This window comes from Peromyscus eremicus, chromosome 10 (assembly GCF_949786415.1).
Source record: "Peromyscus eremicus chromosome 10, PerEre_H2_v1, whole genome shotgun sequence".
In the NCBI taxonomy this organism is placed as follows: Eukaryota; Metazoa; Chordata; class Mammalia; order Rodentia; family Cricetidae; genus Peromyscus; species Peromyscus eremicus.
Genome location: NC_081426.1, coordinates 25,462,285 through 25,486,156, shown reverse-complemented (window position 1 = coordinate 25,486,156; position 23,872 = coordinate 25,462,285). Strand labels below are relative to the sequence as shown.

The 23,872-nt window shown below is 39.3% G+C and overlaps 1 protein-coding gene across 4 annotated transcripts in view; it reads right to left on the bottom strand.

Annotated features, from left to right (window-relative positions):
- The window catches only part of Mtmr3 (myotubularin related protein 3), a 134,326-nt gene that overhangs the window by 93,262 nt on the left and 17,192 nt on the right, over positions 1–23,872 (bottom strand). The window lies entirely within an intron of this gene.

The following is a 23,872-nucleotide window of genomic DNA, read 5'->3' as shown; positions in this document are numbered from 1 at the left end:
TCACCTTGTCTTTCTCACGGTGCCAACAACTGTACCCAACCATAATACAGGGAGTAAATACAGTACTATATAACGATTAAGCAAACTAATAGATGCACTTATTAGCTATTACCATTAATGCCTTACTATGGATCAGCTACTATACACTCCCTCAAAAATATATAATTATCTCTCCTGACCCACCCCACAATCTCATAAGATTATTGGAAAACCAACAAATGGGAAAAATAACTCTTAAAGGTTTAATTATAGAAATGGCTATTTCTCAGTTCACAGTTAAGGTGTCTGTGTGTGTTTTGAGTATAAGCACACACGCACACAAAGCTTAAAACTGTAACAGAAAAATACAGCAAAACTGGTCTAAGTAACAAATATCATCTTGTTAAGTAAAACTAAACTCTAAATAAACACTGTTATTTTCATACTTGAAAGCTAGAATTACTAACCTATGTGCCAATCATTATGGTATATATACTTTTCATGCATTATCTCAGTGTATCATCAAAGTTGTTAAATAGACCCTACTTACACGTTTTACAGTGGGAACTTCAGGCTCCCCAAGGATTAAGTGACTTGTCCGAGGTCAAAGAGTTAGCCTGTTTCTAGATTCTAAAATACCAGAATAGAAAAGAACTCATGATCATGCAACAAAAGTTTGTATCCAATTTTCCCCTAAGTTAAGATCTTTTCAAATTCTCCAAAGATTACAATCTATAGTAAAGTACTGAAAATAATTGAGTAAGAAAAGAGACCTGGCCAATTTTACATTAAAATGCAAACCTGAAAATTCTAGAAGTTATCTACACAAGAAAACACATGAACTGTAGAATATGGAGACAAGCACCACCTTCTTCAAACTCTTTAATATAGTTATTCATTTTGTTTAGGTGTGTGTTGAGACCACCAGTACCTTAATTTTCACAAACAAATTTAATTGCTTCTGTAGATAATATAAAGAAAATAATGTCTTCAATCCATAAATCACCCCCCAAAACATGTGCTACTACAAGAAGAATAAGAGTAACAGGACAAGCACAACACATCATCTACACAGTCCTCAAGTAGTAGACTGCAGAAAGAACAACTAAAAGTGCCTGTTCTGTTAAACTGGCCATCTTCTCGTGTGTGTGTGTGTGTGTGTGTGTGTGTGTGTGTGTGTGTGTTTATTTGTGGGTATGTATGCATGGGAGTGTGTGTCTTGTAGACTGAACCCAGAGCCATGCTATCTACCACTGAACTGTACCTCCAGCCTACACCATCACATTTATGTGCAAAAGCCTGATAAATGCTTCCCTCAATTAAAAAATTAAGTGAAGATACTTTCAGGCAAGGTACCTGCTGACAACATCTCAATAAAATAAAACACAACTTCAAAATGTCTTGACCAACAGTAAACCAAAGGTACATTTGCATCTGATTAAAATCTAAACATATACTGAAAATTTTTTGTTTGTTTGTTTGTTTTCAAGACAGGGTCTCTCTGTGCAGCTTTGGCTAGCCTAGAACTTACTTCTGTAGACTAGACTGGTCTGAACTTACAGAGATCCACCTGTCTCTGCCTCCCCAGTGCTAAGATTAAAGGCGTGCCCACCACGCTTATACTGAAATTTCTAATTTGAGGTAATATGTGAAATATTTTGCCAGCTGTTAGGTGTATCCAAGAACGTGGATATAAAATTCTATTCAAAAATTATACCAAACAAAACCATTAAAAACTATATGTGGATAAGACAGGATGCTGGTGGGGTTGGGGATTTAGCTCAGTGGTAGAGCGCTTACCTAGCAAAGGCAAGGCCCTGGGTTCAGTCCTCAGCTGGGAGGCGGAGAGGGGGGGAATCTGGCATATGTCTTTAATCCAAGCACTGGGGAGCAAAGACAGACAGATCTGTGTAAGTTCCAGGGCCAGCCAGGGCTACACAGTGAGACCCTGTCTCAAAAATTAGATAGATAGATAGATAGATAGATAGATAGATAGATAGATAGATAGATAGATAGATAGATAGATAGATAAAGTCTGTTGATGCACAAGAAAGAATGCTTTTATTATACTTGGAAAATAAATTGAAGTATTTAGAAGGAAAATACAGTGCCTCTAACTTACTCTCAAATGATTCCAAAGAGAAAAAGCTGGGGAGAGACGTATATAAAACAAAATATAAACAACTATTCAAAAAGTACTGGGAGTTCCTTACATTGCTTCTAGAACTTGTGTTAAATTTCAAGCTATGTTGTAACAAAACATTCTTTTTTTAAAGTGTGAAACAATGAGACAAGATAAATAATGATTAAATTAGGTCGTAAGTAGGTATATGGACATCCATTATATTACATCATTTGTTTCCTTAAGGTTAAAAATAAAAAAGAACATTATACTCTCAATTCCAGTAATGTCCTTAGAATGCTGCTGTTAATCATCTGAGTCATATCACTGGCCTCACTTCTATGCCTTCCTTTGATTATAACTTTGCTAATCATTTAGGTATGCCAAAAGGAACATTCTGAAAAGAACTTCTATAGTGAATCAAAACAAACAAACAAAAAAAGGCACTATGGTAATAAATGACAAAAACGGTGATTATCTCAAGTATGTACTGAGAAGGAACAGGAGGAAATCTAAGGAAATAATTGTAAATGCTGTTCATTAAATTTTATGTATAAATCATGGGTCTACACATAGATAACATCTTATTAAGTTTTATTTAAAGATACTACATCAGTGGTCCTCAACCTTCCTAATGCTGTAATCCTTTAAATATAGTTCCTCATGTTGTGGTGACCCCCCAACCATAAAATTATTTCGTTGCTACTGTAATTTTGCTACTGTTATAAATCATAAATATCTGATATGTAGGGATTCTGAAATGTGACCACTCTGAAAGGCTTGTTCAACCCCAAGGAGTTGCAACAAGTAGGTTGAGAACCACTGTACTATACTTTGTTGTATGTATACTGCATCTCAGTGATTTTGTAAATTTAAAAAGCACAAAATAGTGCTTAGAGAACAAAAAACTTCTCCAAAGCCTACAATCCAACATACTGAGACAGACTATACAACAGCATTTAACTTTACAGCCACTCCTTGTAATCCTAACTGAAGCCTACTTCTGACATGATTTTTTTAAAAAGAATAATCATGGACTGGAGAGATGGCTCAGCTATTAATGGCTAGGCTCACAGCCATTAAAGGCTAGGCCCAAAATAAAACAAAAACAAAACAAATTAACAAAAAAAGAATTGGCAATGGTGGGACACACCTGTAATCCAGTGGTTCTCAACCTTCCCAATGCTTCAACTTTTTAATACAGTTAGTTACTCATGTTGTGGTGACCCCCAACCATAAAATTATTTTTGTTGCTCCTTCATAACTGTAATTTTGCTACTGTTATAAATGAGAATGTAAATATCTGTGTTTTCTGATGACCTTAGGCAATCTCTGTGAAAGGGTCATTCTACCCCACCCCACTGCCCACTGCCTACAAACTCAGCACTCAAGAGGCTGAGGCCAAGATCAAAAGTTTAAGGTCAGCCTGAGTAACATAGAAAGACCCTGTCTCAAAACAAACTAAGAAAAGAATAATCATGACAGTTTTAAGTGGAACATGTGCAATGAAATCAAAGTACAGGTTATGAAGTAAAAGTGACTATCAGAGTTCCTAGCAGGGGGCTGGAAAAAAGGCTCAACAGTTAAGTTGGCTATTTTTCCAGAGGACTTGGATTCAATTCCCAGCACCCACATGGCAGCTCACAACTATCTGTCACTCCAGATCCAGGGATCCGACACCCTCACACATACATGCAAGCAAAACACCAATGCACATAAAATAAAAATAAAGTTTTTATATATATTTAAATATCAAATAATATGACATTTTATTGAATATGTAGCTAACGCTGACTATCTCAACAATAAAGTTAGAAGTTAGAAGTGTTATGGCGGTTTCTCAGAAAATTGGGAATCAATCTACCTCAAGATCCAGCCATACCACTCTTGGCCCAAGGAATGCTCAATCATACCACAAAGATACATGCTCAACTATGTTCATAGCAGCACTATTCGTAATAACCAGAACCTGGAAACAACCTAGATGCCTGTCAACCGAAGAATGGATTAAGAAAATGTGGTACATATACACAATGGAGTACTACTCAGCAGAGAAAAACAATGACAGCATGACATTTGCAGGCAAATGGATAGAACTAGAAAATATCATCCTGAGTGAGGTAACCCAAACCCAGAAGGACAAACATGGTATGTACTCACTCACAAGTGGATTCTAGACATAAAGCAAAGAACAATCAGACTGCAACCTGTAGCTAGAGAGTTCTCTCCGGGTCCTGCCAAGCCCCTGCAGTCCAACAGCCCACTTATAAAATAAACACACAGATGCTTGTATTATTTAAACTGTTTGGCCTAATGGCTCAGGTTTCTTGTTAACTGTTCTTATATCTTTAGAAAAAATCATCCTGAGTGAGGTATCCCAGACTCAGAAAGACAAACATGGTATGTACTCACTCATAACAGGATACTAGATGTGGAACAAGGATGACTGGACTGCTACTCACATCACCAGGCAGGCTACCTGGAAAACAGGACCCCAAGAAAGACACAGGGATCGCCCAATGACAGAGAAATGGAATGAGATCTACATGAACAGCCTGGACATGAGTGGGGGTAGTGAAGGGCGAGGGTCGAGGGAAAGAGAGCTTGGGTGAGTGGGAGATCCCAGCTGGATCAAGAACAGAGAGGGAGAACAAGGAATAGGAGACCATGGTAAATGAAGACCACATGAGAATAGGAAGAAACAAAGTGCTAGAGAGGCCCACAGAAATCCACAAAGATACCCCCACAACAGACTGCTGGCAATGGTCGAGAGACAGTCCGAACTGACCTACTCTGGTGATGGGATGGCCAAACACCCTAATTGTCGTGCTAGAAACCTCATCCAACTACTGAGGGATCTGGATGCAGAGATCCATGACTAGGCTCCAGGTGGATCTCTGGGAGTCCAATTAGCGAGAATGAGGAGGGTTTATATGAGCGAGAATTGTTGAGACCAAGGTCGGATTAAGCACAGAGACAAATAGCCAAACAAACGGAAACACATGAAATATGAACCAATGGCTGAGGGGTCACCAACTGGATCAGGCCCTCTGAATGGGTGAGACAGTTGATTGGCCTGATCTGTTTGGGAGGCATCCAGGCAGTGGCACCGGGTCCTGTGCTCATTGCATGAGTCGGCTGTTTGAAACCTGGGGCCTATGCAGGGTCCCTTGGCTTGGCCTGGGAGGAGGGGACTGGACCTACCTGGACTGAGTCCACCAGGTTGATCTCAGTCTGTGGGGAAGGCTTTGCCCTGGAGGAGATTGGAATGGGGGGCGGGCTGGGGGGAAGGTGAGGGGGGGGCGGGAGGGGGGAGAACAAGGGAATCTGTGGCTGATATGTAGAACTGAATTGTATTACAAAATAAAAATTTAAAAAAAAAATTAACCCATTTCTATTAATCTATACTTTGCCACGAGGCTCGTGGCAGCAGCTGGCAGTATCTCTCTGCCTCAGCCTTCCACTTCCCAGAATTCTCCTCTCTTTGTCCCGCCTATACTTCCTGCCTGGCTACTGGCCAATCAGCATTTTATTTATACAGAGTGATATCCATAGCACTTCCCCTTTTTAAAAAGGAAGGTTTTAACTTTAACATAGTAAAATTACATATAACAAAACAATTATCAAGCAAGAATTACAGTTACAATATTAAAGAAGATATCCTATCTACCTTATATTTGTGAGTCTAAGGTTTTATATCTAACTTATCTTTTATCATAACTGAGGAAATTATAACTCTAGTCTTCAACTACATCAAAGACCTCAGAAGGATATAATATTACCTGAGAAATGGGAGAAGGATGCAAGAACTTTCAGGAGTCTTGCAGGGTAGACAGAGACAGCTAGCAGCCTGGACAGTCACCTAATGTTCTTTTGTAAAGTTGGGGAAGCAGGGAGGCTACATGGCAGGAGGGACCCTAGGATGACTGTGGCTTAGAATAAGTTTTGGTTTTACTCAAAATAAATAAATAAATAAACAACAAAAAAAGAAGTGTCTATTAGATTAAGACTATTAAGTGTTGGATGAATTTTAAAAAATGTGCTACACATAACAATGAATAAAACTAGCCATAAAACAGGAAAAAAATTCCTATCATTTGTGACAATATGGATCAAACTGGAGAACACTATACGCTAAATAAAGTAAACAAAGTGTAGGTAGACATAAAATACCACATGATCTCACATACATATATTTAATCTTAAAAAGTAGGCCAGACGTAGTGGCACATACCTTTGATCTCAGCACTGGGAATGGGGGTTGGGGAGAGAATGATACATCTCTGTGAATTCGAGGCCAGCCTGGTCTACACAGTGAGACCCTATCTAAAAACACTTTTTTTTTTTGTTTTTGCAGTTGATCTGGGGGTCAGTGAGACAGCTCAATGGGTAATATACTTGCCATACAAGCTTGATGACCCAAGTTTGATCCACAGAGCCTACATAAGGCAGGAGAGAAATGAAGCTACAAAACTGTACCGACCTCCACACATGTGCTACAGCATGTGAGTTGAGTATGTATATACACGCTCAAAATGATCTGGGATTGGGGAGATGACTCAATGGATAAAAATGCCATACCACTGCTGGGAGGTCGTGATTCACACTTTTAATCCCAGCACAGGAGGCAGAGGCAGGTGGATCTCTGAGTTTGAGGCCAATCTGGTCTACAGTGTGAGTTCCTGGACAGTCAGGGCTACACAGAGAAACCCTGTCTGGGGAGGAAAAAAAAGCTGTACAGTGCAATCATAAGGACCTGAGTTCAAATCCCAGAACCCACATAAAATAGACACACAGTGCCAGTGTCTGTAATCCCAGTGCTCCTATGGGGGAAACAAGGCGCTGAAACAAGAGACTCCCCGAGAAGCCCACAGGCCAGCTTGCCTGGTATATTCAGCATAAAAACAAAAAGACTCTACCTAAAAAAAAGGCAGAAGCCAAGAACTGATCCCCAAGGTTGTCCTTTGACCTCTGCATGTACATCAATGCAGACACACATCTGCATGCATACACACACACACACACACACACACACACACACACAGAGTGCACATATATACATATACATCATATACAGGTGCAAAAAATTGGGGAAGGGAAACTGAAATATAGAAAGTTACAAAGAAACTTGGCTGATTAAAAAGAAGAGAGGAGAAATACCGTTTATTTTTGGATAATGAAAATACTATAATAAAATTGTGGTGATGGGTGTGCAATTCTCTGAACAAAGACAAAATCACTGGCTTGTATAATCTGAATAAGTAATATATGTGAATTACATGTCAAAAAAGTTACTTTGTGTATTTACATGTAGTGTTTGTGTGCAGGTGTGTGCAGGTACACATGCATACACATGCATGTAGAGACCACAGGCCAACAATTGGTATCTTCCTTATCATTCTCACCATATTTTTTTCTTGATTCTCATTGAACCTGGAGCTTGCCAGTTCAGCTAGACTGCCTGGCTAGCGTGCCCCAGAGATGTTCCTGTCTTCACCTCCCCAGCTGGGATCACAGGTACATGCTGCCACATCCAGATTTCTACATGGGTGTTAGCAATCCAATCTCAGGTCCTCATGCTTGCACAGCAAGCATTTTACTGACTGAGCCACATCCCTAAGCTTCATTAAAGCCATTTTAAGGAAGGGGGGACAGAAATCAGGTTATATATACTAGACATTCTACACACACACACACACACACACACACACACACTTATTTAAACCTGCCTTTTTGAAAAAGGAAGAGTCGAGAATAATGACATACACCTTTAATCCCAGCACTCAGGAGACAGGGGAAAGTGATCTCTATGAATTGGAGGCAAACCTGATCTACACAGCAAGCTCCAAGCCAAGATAAATAGTGAAAACTTGTCTCAATAAATAAATAAGAAATCCCCCAAAAAAAATCAAAAGGGGGAGGCGGGGTGGTTTATTCTCCCTTCTGAGAGTACTACAACATTGTTTGTTTGTTTTGTTTGTTTTGTTTTTCAAGACAGGGTTTCTCCGTGTAGTTTGGTGACTGACCTGGATCTCACTCCATAGACGAGGCTGGCCTCGAACTCACAGAGATCCACCTGGCTCTACCTCTCGAGTGCTGGGATTAAAGGCATACACCACCGCCACCTGGCAACTACAACATTTCTTTAAAGCAAATCTTGAGTAGGAATTAAATATTGTATCACTTTATACACTGTCTGATCAAAGCAATGTCTAGATGTACCAGACAACACAAGGCGAATGTATATAAGAGCAGGGCCGTGAGGCTACTGTCATAAGGCAAGTATGGCACTAGAGAAGGGAGATCAGCTACTGCTATTGTCCTTCCACTGCAGTCCACCTCTCCTTTCAGAGATTCCAGCTCTGCTAACTTTGTTGTGTATTTCCACAGCACGATCACACACACACACACACAAACACACGCGCACACACACACACACACACACTTTTTTTTTTTTGCTTATTAAACAGTGATGTAAAGTTACCAAATCACCATTTGGAAGTATGCCACACTCTAGGAAAACAAGACTTTTAACTAACAGTTCTTAAAATTAATCATTTTTAGTTCATGGGTTTTTGAGACAGGGTTTCTTTATATTTTTTAATAACCTCAGTATAATCATAAGCTCGGAAGTCCTATTAAAAGGTCTGGGTATGAACATTTCTATTAAATTATAAGAATCCAAACTAGGGCTGGAGAGATGGCTCATAGGTTAAGAGCACTCAACTGCTCTTCCAGAGGTCCCGAGTTCAATTCCCATAACCACATGGGGGCTCACAGCCATCTATAATGAGATCTGGTGCCCTCTTCTGGCGTGCAAGGTTACATGGAGGCAGAATGTTGTATACATAATAAAATAAATAAATCTAAAAAAAAAAAAAAAAAAAAAAATCCAAACTAACCTCTAATGATAGCAGTCAGATTAGTCATTTGCTAGGGTAGCAGGGGAAAATAAGAAATGATAACCTTCATTGGGTGGTAATTTTATAATATGTATTTGTCAAAAATACACTAAGTAAGCCGGGCGGCGGCGGCGGCGGCGGCGGCGGCGGCGGCGGCGGCGGTGGTGGTGGTGCACGCCTTTAATCCCAGCACTCGGGAGGTAGAGCCAGGCAGATCTCTGTGAGTTCGAGGCCAGCCTGGTCTCCAAAGCGAGTTCCAGGAAAGGCTCAAAGCTACACAGAGAAACCCTGTCTCGAAAAACCAAAAAAGAAAAAAAAAAAAAATACACTAAGTAAATGCCCTTATAGACAAAGTTATCTTAATAGTTTTTAAAAAAACAGAAACATGGAATGGGTAGGGGTCTCTGAACAAAGATTACTCAGAAGTTAAGAGCATTTGTTGCTCTTGCAGACAACCTGAGTTCATTTCCTAGCAACCATAATTAGGCAATTCACAACTGCCTGTAACTCCAGTACCAGATTGATCTGATGTCTCTAGCCTTCAAGGGCATCTGCACTTATGGCACATATCTCAATAAAGATACAGACACACATAACTTAAAATAAATCTTAATATTTAAAAATACATAGAAATCACCGGATGTGGTGGGGCACGCCTTTGATGATCCCAGCACTCAAGAAGGAGACAGAGGCAGGTGGATTTCTGTGAGTTCCAGGCCAGCCTGGTCTACAGAGTGAGTTCCAGGACAGCCAGAACTGGTACAGAGAAACCCTGTCTCAAAAAAACAAAAACAAAACAAACAAACAAAAAAAAAAAAAATATGGGCTGATGAGATGGCTCAGTGGGGAAAGGTGCCTGCCGCCAACTCAGACATCTTGAGTTTGATAACTACAAGCTGTCTTCCAACCTCCACATGAATGCTAAATAAATAAATCTAATAAAAAAAATTTGTTCTATGAGACAGGGTTTTGCTATATAACAGCTCTGGCTGTCCTAGAACTGGCTCTGTAAACCAGGCTGGCCTTGAACTCACAGAGATCTGCCTGCCTCTGCCTCCCTCCAGAGTACTGGGATTAAAGGACTGAGCTACCACCACCCAGCTATAAAATATTTTTAAATAAAAACAAACAGTTCAAGCTTTGGAAAATTATTGGGAAGTTAAATATTAAAAAATTCATTGACATTGACTTAACTTTAAAACAAATTAGGCTATTCTGATATCTGCTTTATTTTGTTTTGATGGGGTATCACTGTTTAACAGTTAACCTCAAATTTGCAATCCTCCTGTCTCCACCTAAGTGCTGAGACTACAAATCCTACACTTGGCTCAAATCAGGTTATTTGTATAGAATCCAATCAGTGAGCCTCCCAGAATACTTTTTAAAAACCATTTTCTTTTTTTAATTATTTCTTCTCCCCCACCCCATCCCCGTGTGTGTGTGTGTGTGTGTGTGTGTGTGTGTGTGTGTGTGTGTGTGTGTGTAGGAGGCATTCTGAAGGGTATCAGATCACCTAGATAGAGCGGGAGTTAAGAGTAAGTTATAAGCTGCCTAATGTGGGTGCTGGGAATCTAACTTGGGTCCTCTGCAATAACAAACAGGAGCCTCCCAGAATACTACTTTTTAAAAACCATTTTCTTTTTTTAATTATTTCTTCTCCCCCACCCCAACCCCGTGTGTGGGGGGGGGGGAGGCATTCTGAAGGGTATAGATCACCTAGATAGAGCAGGAGTTAAGAGTAAGTTATAAACTGCCTAATGTGGGTGCTGGGAATCTAACTTGGATCCTCTGCAATAACAAACAGTAAGTGCTCTTAACCATTGGGCAATCTCTCCAGCACATTGACCAAATAACTAGTACTTTTGATATACCTCAGCAAAGTACTTAGCCATGTTCACTGAAGGTACCTTTAAAACCAAAACAAAACTTCACTGTAACAAGTGAGAAGAACAGAAACTGGAAACAGCCTATAATCCATCAATACAGTATACTTTAAAAAGAACATTACGGCGGGCGGTGGTGGCGGTGGCGCACGCCTTTAATCCCAGCACTCGGGAGGCAGAGCCAGGCGGATCTCTGAGTTCGAGGTCAGCCTGGACTACCAAGTGAGTTCCAGGAAAGGCGCAAAGCTACACAGAGAAACCCTGTCTCGGGAGAAAAAAAAAAAAAAAAAAAAAAAAAAAAAAGAACATTACTGCCGGTTGGTGGTGGCGCACGCCTTTAATCCCAGCACTCGGGAGTCAGAGCCAGGCAGATCTCTGTGAGTTAGAGGCCAACCTGGGCTACAGAGTGAGTTCCAGGAAAGGCGCAAAGCTACATAAAGAAACCCTGTCTCGAAAAAAAGAACATTATATATTAATTAGGAGTACATATACTAGGGCTGATGGGCTAGCAGATTAAAAAAAAAACAAAAACAGAAACTCAATATAAGGATTGAAGATTGAAAATAGGTAAAAGGAGTTGTGTGTGGTACCTCATACCTATAATATCAGCTCCTGGAAGGTTGAAACAGAAGGACTGCTGAATTTGAGGCTCACCTGGCACACAACATAATAAGTTCCAGGCCAGCCTGAGCTATACTAAGAGACTCTGTCATAGATGAATAGAAAGGGAGGGAGGGAGGGAAAGAATTGAAAATAAAAGGTTTTTAGCCTTATATTTTAATTCTTTACAAAGACCACATTGTTCACCTACTGAAAATAAGCTTTGTAAGATACTGGTGCAAAGAAGCAGTTGACAGAAAACACATAGGAAACATTTTTTTTTTCATTTTGTACAAGTGTCATGGTGCCTCTGTATTCACCATGTTGCACAATGCTTTGGAAAAGCCCATCAATACTCAAAGTCTTTTTCTTTTGGTAACTACTACTACTTTAGAAAACTAAAAGTGCTCATTATATATACCTCAAAATCTAGAGGAAATGAAAAACAAAAACTTTTGGTAAATTCAAAACTAGCAGGGCATGATGACACATGCCTTTTAGCTCACAAGGCAGAAAGAGGAGGAACTCTACTGAAGCAAGCTATTCTGGCCTACATTGTTAGTTCCAGCCAGGACTACATAGTGAAACCTTGTCTAAAAATAAAAAAAATAAAACACACACACACAAAACATTAATAAAAGAAAGTAAAGATTTAAACAAATAGAAAAGACCAAACTGTGGAAATGGACATAGACACAAACACCAACAGATTAAAACAAAGAGCCTAGAGATAAACCCTTTCATATCTTAAGTTCATTTGCTATGGTATTGTTTACCCTAGATCAAACAAACTAAATATTAAATTCCAGAAATAAATAATTCTTAAGTTCCAAATTGTATGCTGTTCTGAATACAGTACTGAAATCTCACTATATCCTGGGACCTCAAATCATGCCTATGCCCTGTTTATACAACCAGTGTGTTTACGCGCGCACACGCACACAAATCCTTTCCATTAGTCACTTAGTAACTAAGTCTGCGATCATGACTCTACCAACATAGTCATGTTTGTATCAAGGCACCCTCACATTTAAGCCTAATGCTGTATCACAATTCCTACCTCACTTCATCTCATCCTGTAGGTGCTATTATCTCATCATCATAAGGATGAGTGAAGTGCAAAATGTCTGAGAGATCACACTCACATAACATACTATATTACTGTACTTTGTTATGGTTATTAATCTTATTGTACAGATGGGCGTGGTGGTCACATCTTTTTTTGTTTGTTTGTTTGTTTGTTTGTTTTTTCAAGACAGGGTTTCTCTGTGTAGCTTTACGCCTTTCCTGGAACTCGCTTTGGAGAACAGGCTGGCCTTGAACTCACAGAGATCCGCCTGCCTCTGGTGGTCACACCTTTAATCCCAGTACTTAGGAGGCAGAGGAAGGCAGATCTGATCTCTAAATTCAAGGCCAGCCTGGTCTACATAGTGAATTGCAGAACAGTGAGGGCTACATAGAGAAATCCTGTTTCCAAAAAAAAAAAAAAAAAAAAGCCCTTATTGTAGTTATTTTATAAATTATCATATATGTAGGACAAGAAAAAACATGTATATAGAGGGTATTATGGTGCTATGTGCAGCTTTCTAGGCATTCAGAGTTTCCCCCAATAGTTACAAGACTGTTGTAACTTTTTTCAGCAAAGACACTGTACTCATTCAGAGGAAAAAGGACACTCTTCTCAATGAATGGTGCTGGAAATTTTGGATTCCCACACGTTTAAGAATAAAGTTAGCCTAATTTAGCTTATATGAAATGTAGAAACTAGGTTAAAAATGAAGTAAAAACTAAGCTATAAAACTCTTAGAAGAAAACAGGAAAAGCTTCATGACACTGCATTTGTTATCAAAGACACGGCCAACAAGAGAAAAACCAAACTGTACCACATCAACATGAGAACCTCTTGTGTATTAAAGAGCACTATAACACAGTATAAAGGAACACTTCAGAGTGAGTAAAAACATTTGCAAACCACATACCTGATAATAGATTAATAACCAGAAAATACTATTAAATTCCTACAACTCAACAAATAAAAAAGTAAGCAAATCAAGTATAAAGTGGGCAAAGGACTTTGTTACAGTCTTTATGGCTCCTCAAGCTTCAAATGTTATGCACTGACCTCCAATGTCACTGTGGAGGTAGGGCTTTTACTGATGCAATTAAGGTTCAACGAGGTCATTCAGGTGAGGCCTGATCCTACTGGATCACTGTGCTTATGAGAGAGAGCAGAGCATTCACTATACAGAAATCAGCCCTAGGCAAAAACTAAACCATGCTAGAACTTCAAATACAGACTTGAAATATACATTGTTCCAAAGTATGTCTATAAAAGGCCAATAAGAAAAGATGGTAGGCCGGAGCGGTGGTGGTACACACCTTTAATCCCAGCACTCGGGAGGCAGAGGCAGGCGGATCTCTATGAATTTGGGGCCAGCCTGGGCCACAGAGTGAGTTCCAGGAAAGGCGCCAAAGCTACACAGAGAAACCCTGTCTCGAAAAACCAAAATAAAAAGAAAGAAAGAAAGAAAGAAAGAAAGAAAGAAAGAAAGAAAGAAAGAAAGAAAGAAAGAAAGAAAGAAAGAGAAAAGATGGTACTTGCCACAATGGCTCACAATCATCCATAACTTCTGTACCAGGTGAGCCAAAGCCTTCTTCCAGCCTCGGAGGGCACCATGAACACAAGTGGTACACAGACATACATGTAGGCAGAACACTCATACACATAAAACAATTTTAAAAGTTTAAAGACAAAATAAAGTCTCATAGGTCTATTCTGCAATTGTAATGCAATTTCCATTTTTTTTAATCTTACATGATAGCCAGGATGCTGGTATGTGCAGCAACGCTAAGGATTAACATCGGAGGGTCATTTAAGCCCAGAAGCTAAAAGTCCGCCTGGTCAACACAGCAAGATTGATGGAAAAAGGGAGGAAGAAAGGAAGGCAGGAGGCCTACAAAAAGCACTTTACAGGAAGGGTCCTTTGTTGGGTAATGAAGAGTTGGGACAAATACTGTTACACAAAACTGAAGTGTATAATTGTAAACAATAACCCAAATATAAGGCATACAACTTTGGCAATAATTTTCTTAGAACAATAACATAATGCTTCTTTATATGAAATAGCCATTTGCAACTCATTTTCCTCCTTAAATATTAAAGAAGCTTTATCTTCTTGAATTACTTTAACATTCTAATTAATACAAGAACCAATAAAAAACTTCTTGAAGCCAGGTGGTGGTGGTGGTGCATGCCTTTAATCTCAGCACTGGGGAGGCAGAGGCCAGCCTGGTCTACAGAGCGAGATCCAGGACAGGCACCAAAACCTAGCACTACATATACACACTGTTATGCTGGTGCATCAGCATTCAAGAGGCAAAAGCAGCAGGAGTTCAAGATCATCCTCTACTGCTCTGTGAGCTGGAGGCCAGCCTGGTCTGCATAAGGTTTTGTCTCAAAAAAAATTTTTGTTTTCCAAACTTTTACTTAAACATGCTAGATATTACTGACCAAGAACAGAAGGCCAGGTGTGTTAGTACATGCTTCTAATCTTGGCATTCAGAAGGGGAAGACAAGAGGACTGCTCTGAGTTCCACAGAAGCCTGGACTATAGAACGAGACACTGTCGCTGAATGAATGAATGAATGAATGAATGAATGAATGAATGAATGCAACAGGCAATGCAGTTAGTAAGGCACTTGCTGCCAACCAGGAATCCACATGGTAAAAGAGAACCAACTATATCCTAGGTTGTTCTCTAACCAGTTAGTTCTCTGACCTCCACATGTGTGCTTACACATACATATGCACACACATGAACACAGGTCTTAGGGTTTTTATTGCTGTGAAGAGACATTATGGCCACAGCAACTCTTATACTCATTTAACTGGGATGACTAGCTTACAGTTTCAGAGGTTCAGTCCATCATGTTGGGGATCACAGCAGCGTGCAGGCAGACATGGTGCTAGAGCTGAGAGTTCTTACATCTTGACTCAAAGGCAACAGGAAGTCAACTGACTTACTGGGCAGTATCCTGAGCATAGAAAATATCAAAACCCGCCCCCACAATGACACATTTCCTCCAACAAGGTCACACCCCCTTCAACAAAGCCACATACCCTAATAGTGCCACTCCCTCTGAGTTTTGGAAACCAAATACATTCAAACTATCACAACACATACGTACATCAAAAAAAAAAAAACTATATTTAAAAAATAAATAAAGACAATATAATTCAAAACTGACTAGTGATTTTTTTTTAGTTTTTTATTATCCTTATTGTGTATATGTAACACATAACGGTAGGGAAATGACAGGGCACATGTGTGGAGGTCAGAGGACAGCTCTGTGAAGTCTGTCCTCTCCTTCCACCTTTACATGGGTTCTGAGGATCAATCTCACATCATTAGCCTTATGTATGTAGTAAGACATGATGAGCCATCTTGCCATCCTTGGAACATTAAATTACAAAGCTCAAAACTACTGTAGGTTGTGTAGCCAATGAGACTATTCCAATTGTTGGAATTTAGAGAGCAACTCATAAAGGAGGAGATAGAAGGTACTGTTTATAATCCTACTACAATAACTAAACGTTGCTTGATATACATTTGTTATAAAATCCTATAACAATTAAAACATGAACACTGACTAAGCAAGGACACTGCTGCAAAAGGCTGCCTCTAACTAATTTATAAAATATAGTGACTTTAAAAAATATACATAATGGCCGGGCGGTGGTGGCGCACGCCTTTAATCCCAGCACTTGGGAGGCAGAGCCAGGCGGATCTCTGTGAGTTCGAGGCCAGCCTGGGCTACCAAGTGAGTTCCAGGAAAGGCGCAAAGCTACACAGAGAAACCCTGTCTCGAAAAACAAATATATATATATATATATATATATATATATATATATATATATATATATATATATATAATGGTTTTTAATTTTAATTATACTTATTCTGTGTGTGCACGCACACAGGCATGCATGCATGCACACATTATCACAACAGAGGTCAGAGGAAAACATTTAGGAGTCGGTTCTCTTCTTCCACCACATGGGTTCTAGGAACTGAATTCAGGTTGCAAGCATTGGCAGCAAGCACCTTTACTGACTGAGTCATTTTACTGGCCTCATCTTGTATAGCTTTTTGACTAGTATTTACACGGTATCATTTTTCTGTCTTTTCATGTTTCAGTTTCTCTATTTGTATTGCATTTCTTGTAGTTAAGTGTTGTGGTTTGAATAAGAATGTCTCCCATAGGCTCATATACTCGAATGCTTAGTCACCAAGGAGTGGCACTACTTAGAAGGATTAGAAGGTGTGGCCTTTTGGAGGAAGTATGTCACAAGGAGTGGGCTTTGAGGTTTCAAAAGCCCATGCCAAACCCAGTCTCTGTCTTTCTGTCTGTCTCTCCATCTCTGTCTCTGTCTCTCTCTTTGCCTATGGATCAGTATGTAAAGCTCTCAGCTATCTCTCCAGTGACATGAATGATAACATGCTCCCTATTTCTCCAGGACATGCACAGTAACATGTTCCCTGCCATGATAAAGGACTACCCTCTGAAACTGTAAGCAAGCTCTCAATTAAGTGATTCCTTCAAGAGTTGCCTTGGTCTTGGTGTCTCTTTACAGCAATAGAACAGTGACTAAGATATTAGTTTTGTTTTAATTTTTTTTAGATCAACATTCCCAGGGTCTTGTTCATGCTAAGCAAGCACTTGTACCCCTAAGTCACATCTCTAGCCTTGTTCTCATATACTTTTTTGTGATTACTGTAGTTTATACTAGGCATTTCTAACTTATCACAACCGGCCTTCAAATAAAACTATATTACTTGCTGTGTTAGAGTAGAACTCAATGGTACTTAATCTCCATTTTCCACTTTCTGTCTTTTTTGCTATTTGCATTAGTTTGCTTTCTATTGCAAATTAATGTGATGAAATTACCACAACCAGAAGCAAATTAGGAGGGAAGGGTTTATTTGGCTTACATGTTCCAATCGAAATTCACCACTAAGTGAAGTCAGGACAAGCAAGACATGGTCCTGGAAGTAGAAACTAAAGCAGAGGCCATGGAGAAAAAAATCTAGCTTACGGGCTTGCTTCCCATGGCTTGCTCAGTGTTCTCTTATACCATCCAGGACCACCTTCCCAGGAGCAACCCCAGGGAGTAGTGCTGCCCTAGTGGACTGGGCCCTTCCACATCAATCAATCAAGAAAATGTCCAACAGGCTTGCCCACAGGCCAGTCTGATAGAAGTATTTTCTCAACTGTTTTTCCTCTATACCCAGGTGACTCTTGCTTGTATCAAGTTGGCAAATTTAACTAACCAACACTATTATGAATTTTTCTTCTAGATATATTGCAAAATCCATAATTCATTGTTCCTATACTCACTCTGAAATAATCAACTATATCTTTTTCTTTTCCTTACTTTTTGGTACTGGGATTAAACCTATGACTTCAATTGTGCTAGGAAAGTATTCTACTTTTTTAACTTTTTATTGCTCAGGCTAGCCTGAAACTTGCCATCTTCCTGCATCAATCTCCCTAGTATCTGAGCTTATAAACTTTGGCCACCAGGCATGATTTCAAAGAGGAAAAGATATTTTTATCTGAACTCTTTCAAGGCTTGCCTTTTTTAAAAGCTCTATTAGAAGAGGCCTGGAGAACACCCTTGATCATAGGTCCAGTTTAGTCTTGCTAATATAATAAGCTCTCAGCTGAAAGTTAGGCCCTGAGTTAAGTGACATCTTTTCACTCTGGTGGCTCAGACTGGAACATCCGTGTAACCGTTACATTTATGGTTCCCAAGTAGTGGCTTACTCAGATTAATTTTCTGAACACCCTTGAGAACCCTCATCCAATGCTTGGCATCAAGTTTAGAGAAGACAAAAGGCTGCTGCAACCTTCTAAAACTCACAAGTTCCCTTGGGACAGGGCTCCTCCTCTCCTGGGACTCCCTCATTTCCTCCCTCAGCAAAGTACATCAAAGCACCAACCTGAATAATCATAGAACTTAGCTAATTTGTTTCTGTTCTCTCAGTGATCACAGTTCTGTACTATTTATTGTCTAATTCCAAGAACAATTTCATGTATTTTGTTTGCCCAGTTTTTTAGTTTTTGTTGTTATTGTTGTTTTTTTAACTTTGGGGGCCCGCCACCCAGCTCCCAAATAATCACACAGAGACTTATTCTTACTTATGAATGCCCGGCCTTATGAATGCCCAGCCTTAGCTTGACTTATTTCTGGCCAGCTTTTTTATTTGTTTTTTGTTTTTTTTTTTTTTTTTTTGAGGCAGGGTTTCTCTGTGTAGTTTTGGAGCCTGTTCTGGAACACCGTCTGTAGACCAGACTGGCCTTGAACTCATAAAGATCCACCTGTCTCTGCCTCCCGAGTGCTGGGATGCCTGTGCCACCATCACCCAGCATAGCCAGTTTTTCTTAACTTTTCTTAATTATCCAATCTACCTTTTATATCTGGGCTTTTACCTTTCTCTATTCTATATACCTTCTTTCCTTACTCTGTGGCTGGCTGGGTGCCTGGGTGGCTGGTCCCTGGTGGCATCCTCTCCTTCTCCTGTTCTCTCTCCTCCCTCTTCTCTCGAGCCTAGATTTTTTTCCTCCTCCCTGCCCATCCTATCTCCTGACTAGCTATTGATCGTTCATCTCTTTATTAGACCAATCAGGTGTTTTAGACAGGCACAGTAACACAACTTCATAAAACATAAAAGAATGCAACACATCTTTGTATCATTAAACCAATATTCCATGGCATAAATGAATGTAACACATCTTAAGCTAATATCCCACAACAAGGTAGTCTCAAGCAAGTTATACCATTATAGCTGGACTAATTTAACTTTTTGTAATACAGAAGTCTGAATGATAAAAAGGCATTAGAGGGTTTTTACAATTTAGCAATCAGTGAGAGAGCCTAGGGAAGCTCCCTCTCTAATCTATACAATGTGTAATACGTGACTACATAATTGACAAACTAATCCATGACAAGAAAAGCTCAAGGAAATAACCACCTTTGTTGTTGAGATCTGCAGAATAAATGGCATCTCCTGACTCAGCAAGTAGAATCAGATGTACTCCATCTGCCCTATCTGCCTCCTCTCCCCAGTCCTGTCCACCTCCCATGAAGTCACCTACCAGTCTAGGAACACCCATCATCACATAAGCCATTAAAACATTAGCTTCCCAGAAAGACAGACTCTGACAAGGTCTTCCATCTTCTCATCCAGCAAACTCTGCAGATAAAAGTTGCCTTCCTTGCTTCAACAATTTATGTCTCAGTTTTACTGGCTCATAATGCAGCAAGCAGTCAGATCAAGGTAAATGAAACAAGTCATTATGGTAAAAATATGTAAGAAAAGAGGGTAGGAACACACATGCATACACATAACACACACACACACACACACACACACACACACACACACGAAAAAATACTCAACAACCATAGTTTGTGATTTTATTACTCTTCTGGGTGTGTGCACACATGATCAGCATGATGCAGTGTATGCCTGTGTGTGTGTGTGTGTGTGTGTGTGTGTGTGTGTGTGTGTGTGTGTGTGTGTGGCAAGTGCACGTGTGTGCTTGTGAAAAGGGAAAAATGTCTCTTCCCCTATAGATCTCCACCTTTTCAATATTTATTTCAATATCCAAACCCTCTGGAACTGGAGTTACAGACAGCTATGAGCCACCATGTTGGTACTGGGAACCAAACCCAGGTCCTCTGCAAAAGCAGGTGCTCTTAACCACTGAACCATCTCTGCAGCCCCAATAAGTTTTTTAAATAAAATGAAAATGTTTGAGTTATAGTTAACAGTATAAGAATATTTATATAAACAAGTTATTCTCACTTATTCCAAGTGGTTTTTCTAGGAATCAAGTTTGCTAAATAACTGACAATATTCTATGAAAATTACCAGCCTTTTCAGAATCTGTAGTAAAGTTACAAAGGTCTAGCATTCAAGCATGTCCAACCTGAGGATCACACACGTGAAAGAAAGCCAAGCCAGGTAAACCAATAAAACTAGAACTTACTGGCTCACAGGATACTGAGGTGAAGCACTGAACAAAGAAAGAGTGAAGACACCAGGCCCTTCAAGGCTCAGTCCCACCAGCTCCATTCCTTCGTCTCAGGCTACCCTTTACTGCCTGGCCCCATTCTCTCCCTCTGCAGCTAGACTGCCTACCTCTGACAGAGCAAGAGTGGAGTGCAGGGCAGCTGAAGGCAGTCCCAGCTTCACAAGTCCAATAGAAAACTGACAGCTTGTTCTTGTCATTTGTGTTGTCAATACAGTGAGAAGGAGGAGGATATATATATATTAGTAGAAAACTGCTCCAGCCTGGTAGACATATTCTACCCTTGAGAGACAGACAGACAGACAGACAGACAGACAGACACACACACACACACACACACACACACACACACACAAAACCAAAAAAAAAAAAAAAAAAAGAGTGGGGGAGTGGGAATCCTTACTAAATACACAATAAAATTGTTTGGCCACTATATATGTTGACTTATTTTTCTAATTTACTTTTTTAAAAACTTTGTGTGTGTGTGTGTGTGTGTGTGTGTAAACGTTGTATCTCTGTGTTCTGTGTACATGGTGTGTATCATATATATTCCTGGTAACCACAGAGGCCAGAAGAGGGTGTCAGATGCCCTGGAACTAGAGTTACAGATAGTTATGAGCTACCAAGTGGGTGCTGGAATCAAACTCAGGTTCTCTGTAAAAGCAGCAAGGACCCTTAACTACTGAGCCATCTCCCCAGCCCCATGTTGATTTATTTTGATGTCATAAATTAAATGCAAAAACCTCAAAAAATGTAAAACTCTAGCAAATGTCCTATTCCTTTTACTAATATAATTAAGTATTGTAAGATAATTTCTACATGCTTAAAAACATTTGGTTTAATCTAGGCATTAACCCCGTCAACTGAAGAATGGATTAAGAAAATGTGGTACATATACACAATGGAGTACTACTCAGCAGAGAAAAACAATGACATAATGAAGTTTGCAGGCAAATGGATGGAACTAGAAAATATCATCCTAAGTGAGGTAACCCAGACTCAGAAGGACAAATATGGTATGTACTCACTCATAAGTGGATTCTAGATATAAAGCAAAGGACAATCAGACTACAAACCAACAGATCCAGGGAGGCTACTAGCAGGGGGGGACCCTAGGATAACTGTGGCTTATAATAAGTTTTGGTTTCACCCAATCACTGGGCAAGCTTTAGTGAAACATTTCACTATTAGGATAAGAATTTATACTGTATCAGCTGGGGCAGTGGTGGCACACACCTTTAATCCCAGCACTCCTGGGAGGCAGAGGCAGGTGGATCTCAGTGAGTTCAAGGCCAGCCTGGTCTACAAAAATGAGTTCCAGGAAAGGCGCAAAGCTACACAGAGAAACCCTGTCTCGAAAAACCAAAAAAGAAAAAAAAAAAAAAGAATTTATACTGTATCAAGCTGATGAAAGAAAAAGCTGGCCATACTTTCAGGAGGGGAGGCTAACATCTTTTTAGATTATGGATTAGCCTATAGAAAAAATGTCTGCCGTAAATCAAACAGTGAAGGGGAAGATGAATAGGAATCTCACTTACACAACTTAAGTAAAACATAGCTCTCTGAACAGATGAAGATAGGTCTCTTCTGTATCCCAGAACCTAATCAATATATGTATAATTCAGCTACCATTTGGCTTAAAAGGGCTTATTGGGAAATGTTACCATTTATACTATTTTCTACAGAGAAAATATTTTACTGTTTAAAATAACCCTGGACTTTTAAATTATAACCTGTTTTTATGTTCAGGCTATCTGAGTATTATTTCTCCTGCAGTTGTACATAAAATGTTTTTACATTAAAAAAAAAGAGAAATAAAAAATATAGGCATTAACAACAATTCTACTAAATGTAAAAAATAAGGGTATCTAACCCTTTCACAAAACCACTGAAAAAGTCCTACTACAGGAGAAACAAGGGAAAGATGCATAAAGTCAATAAGGCAGTTTAGTAATCTCATCTTTCAATATATTTAATAATGGTCCCAATTTAAAAGTATAGTATAGGTTCATACTATTGATGATCACCACTGGCCGTGACTAAAATTCATAAAGCATTCAAAGATCTAAATAGCTGTAGAGAAATGGGCCTTCCTTTAAAAAAAAAAAAAAGAAAAGAAATTTTTTAAGTGGAAAGAAATCAAAAGTTACCCCACATATCTACGTTTTAAATTACTTTGTTTCAAAATAAATCATTTCAAAACAATTGAGTATTAAATAAAAGCTGGCAACCTCAAATTCTTTGCTGGTCTACTGACGCAGTTAGTTGCCTGCTACATTTTTTATCTTTCCAGTACTTCCAATCCCATGCAGACTGTTTTGTTCTACATATACTACACTTAGATGTACATTAAATTCAAACAATAGATTTGCAAGTATATAGAGACCTGTAAGTTACAGAAAAGGAACAACTTTCTACTAACATATTATCTTTTAAGGCCAATCTAGGGCAACAAAATATTCTATTTAGTAGTCATTTATGATAAAGAATTAAATACAAGGTAAAGTTTATTATTTATTAACACAAAGTTCTGTTAAATTCTGAAAATCAGAGTCAACAGAAATGAAGCGTTGTAGAAAGATTCTTGGCTTTTAACAGTCAACACATGCAGAGCATTCTTCTAAGTACTTACCATTTATTAATCAATCTTAAAATTCTATAAGACAGGTAATATTGGCCTTGTTTTACAAAGAGGGAAAGTGAGACAGAGAAATAACTTTCTCAAGTCATAAACTTAACTAAAAGATAATTAAAAATGAAGGTTTAAACCATATAAGTAATTAAGTGGGGCTAGGAGGCAGAGGCAGGCAGATCTCTGAATTTGAGGGCAGCCTAGTCTACAGAGTGAGTTCTAGGAAGCCAGAGCTACACAGAGAAACCCAGTCTCAAAAAAAGAAAAAAGAAAAGAAATTAAGTGGGACCAGTACATGCAGACCCAATTCAAAAGCAGAAGACTAGCTGAGGGCTAGGTTCAGTAACAGAGTGCTAGGGTTCAATCCCCTGCATATAGTAACTGAATGAATGAACTGTTTGGGGTTTGTTTTTTGTTTGTTTTTTAGATTTTACTTTATGTGTATAAGTGTTTTGCCTGTGTGTGTATGTGAACCCTGTGTAAGCCTGGTGCCTGCAGAGATCAGAAGGCACTGGCTTCCCTAGAACAGGAGTCATGGATGTTTGTGAGCTGCCATGTGGGTGATAGGAACCCGAACCCAGGTCCTCTACAAGAACAAGTGGTTGTTTTTTTTTTTGGGGGGGGGTTGTTTGTTTGTTTTTTTTGGTTTTTCGAG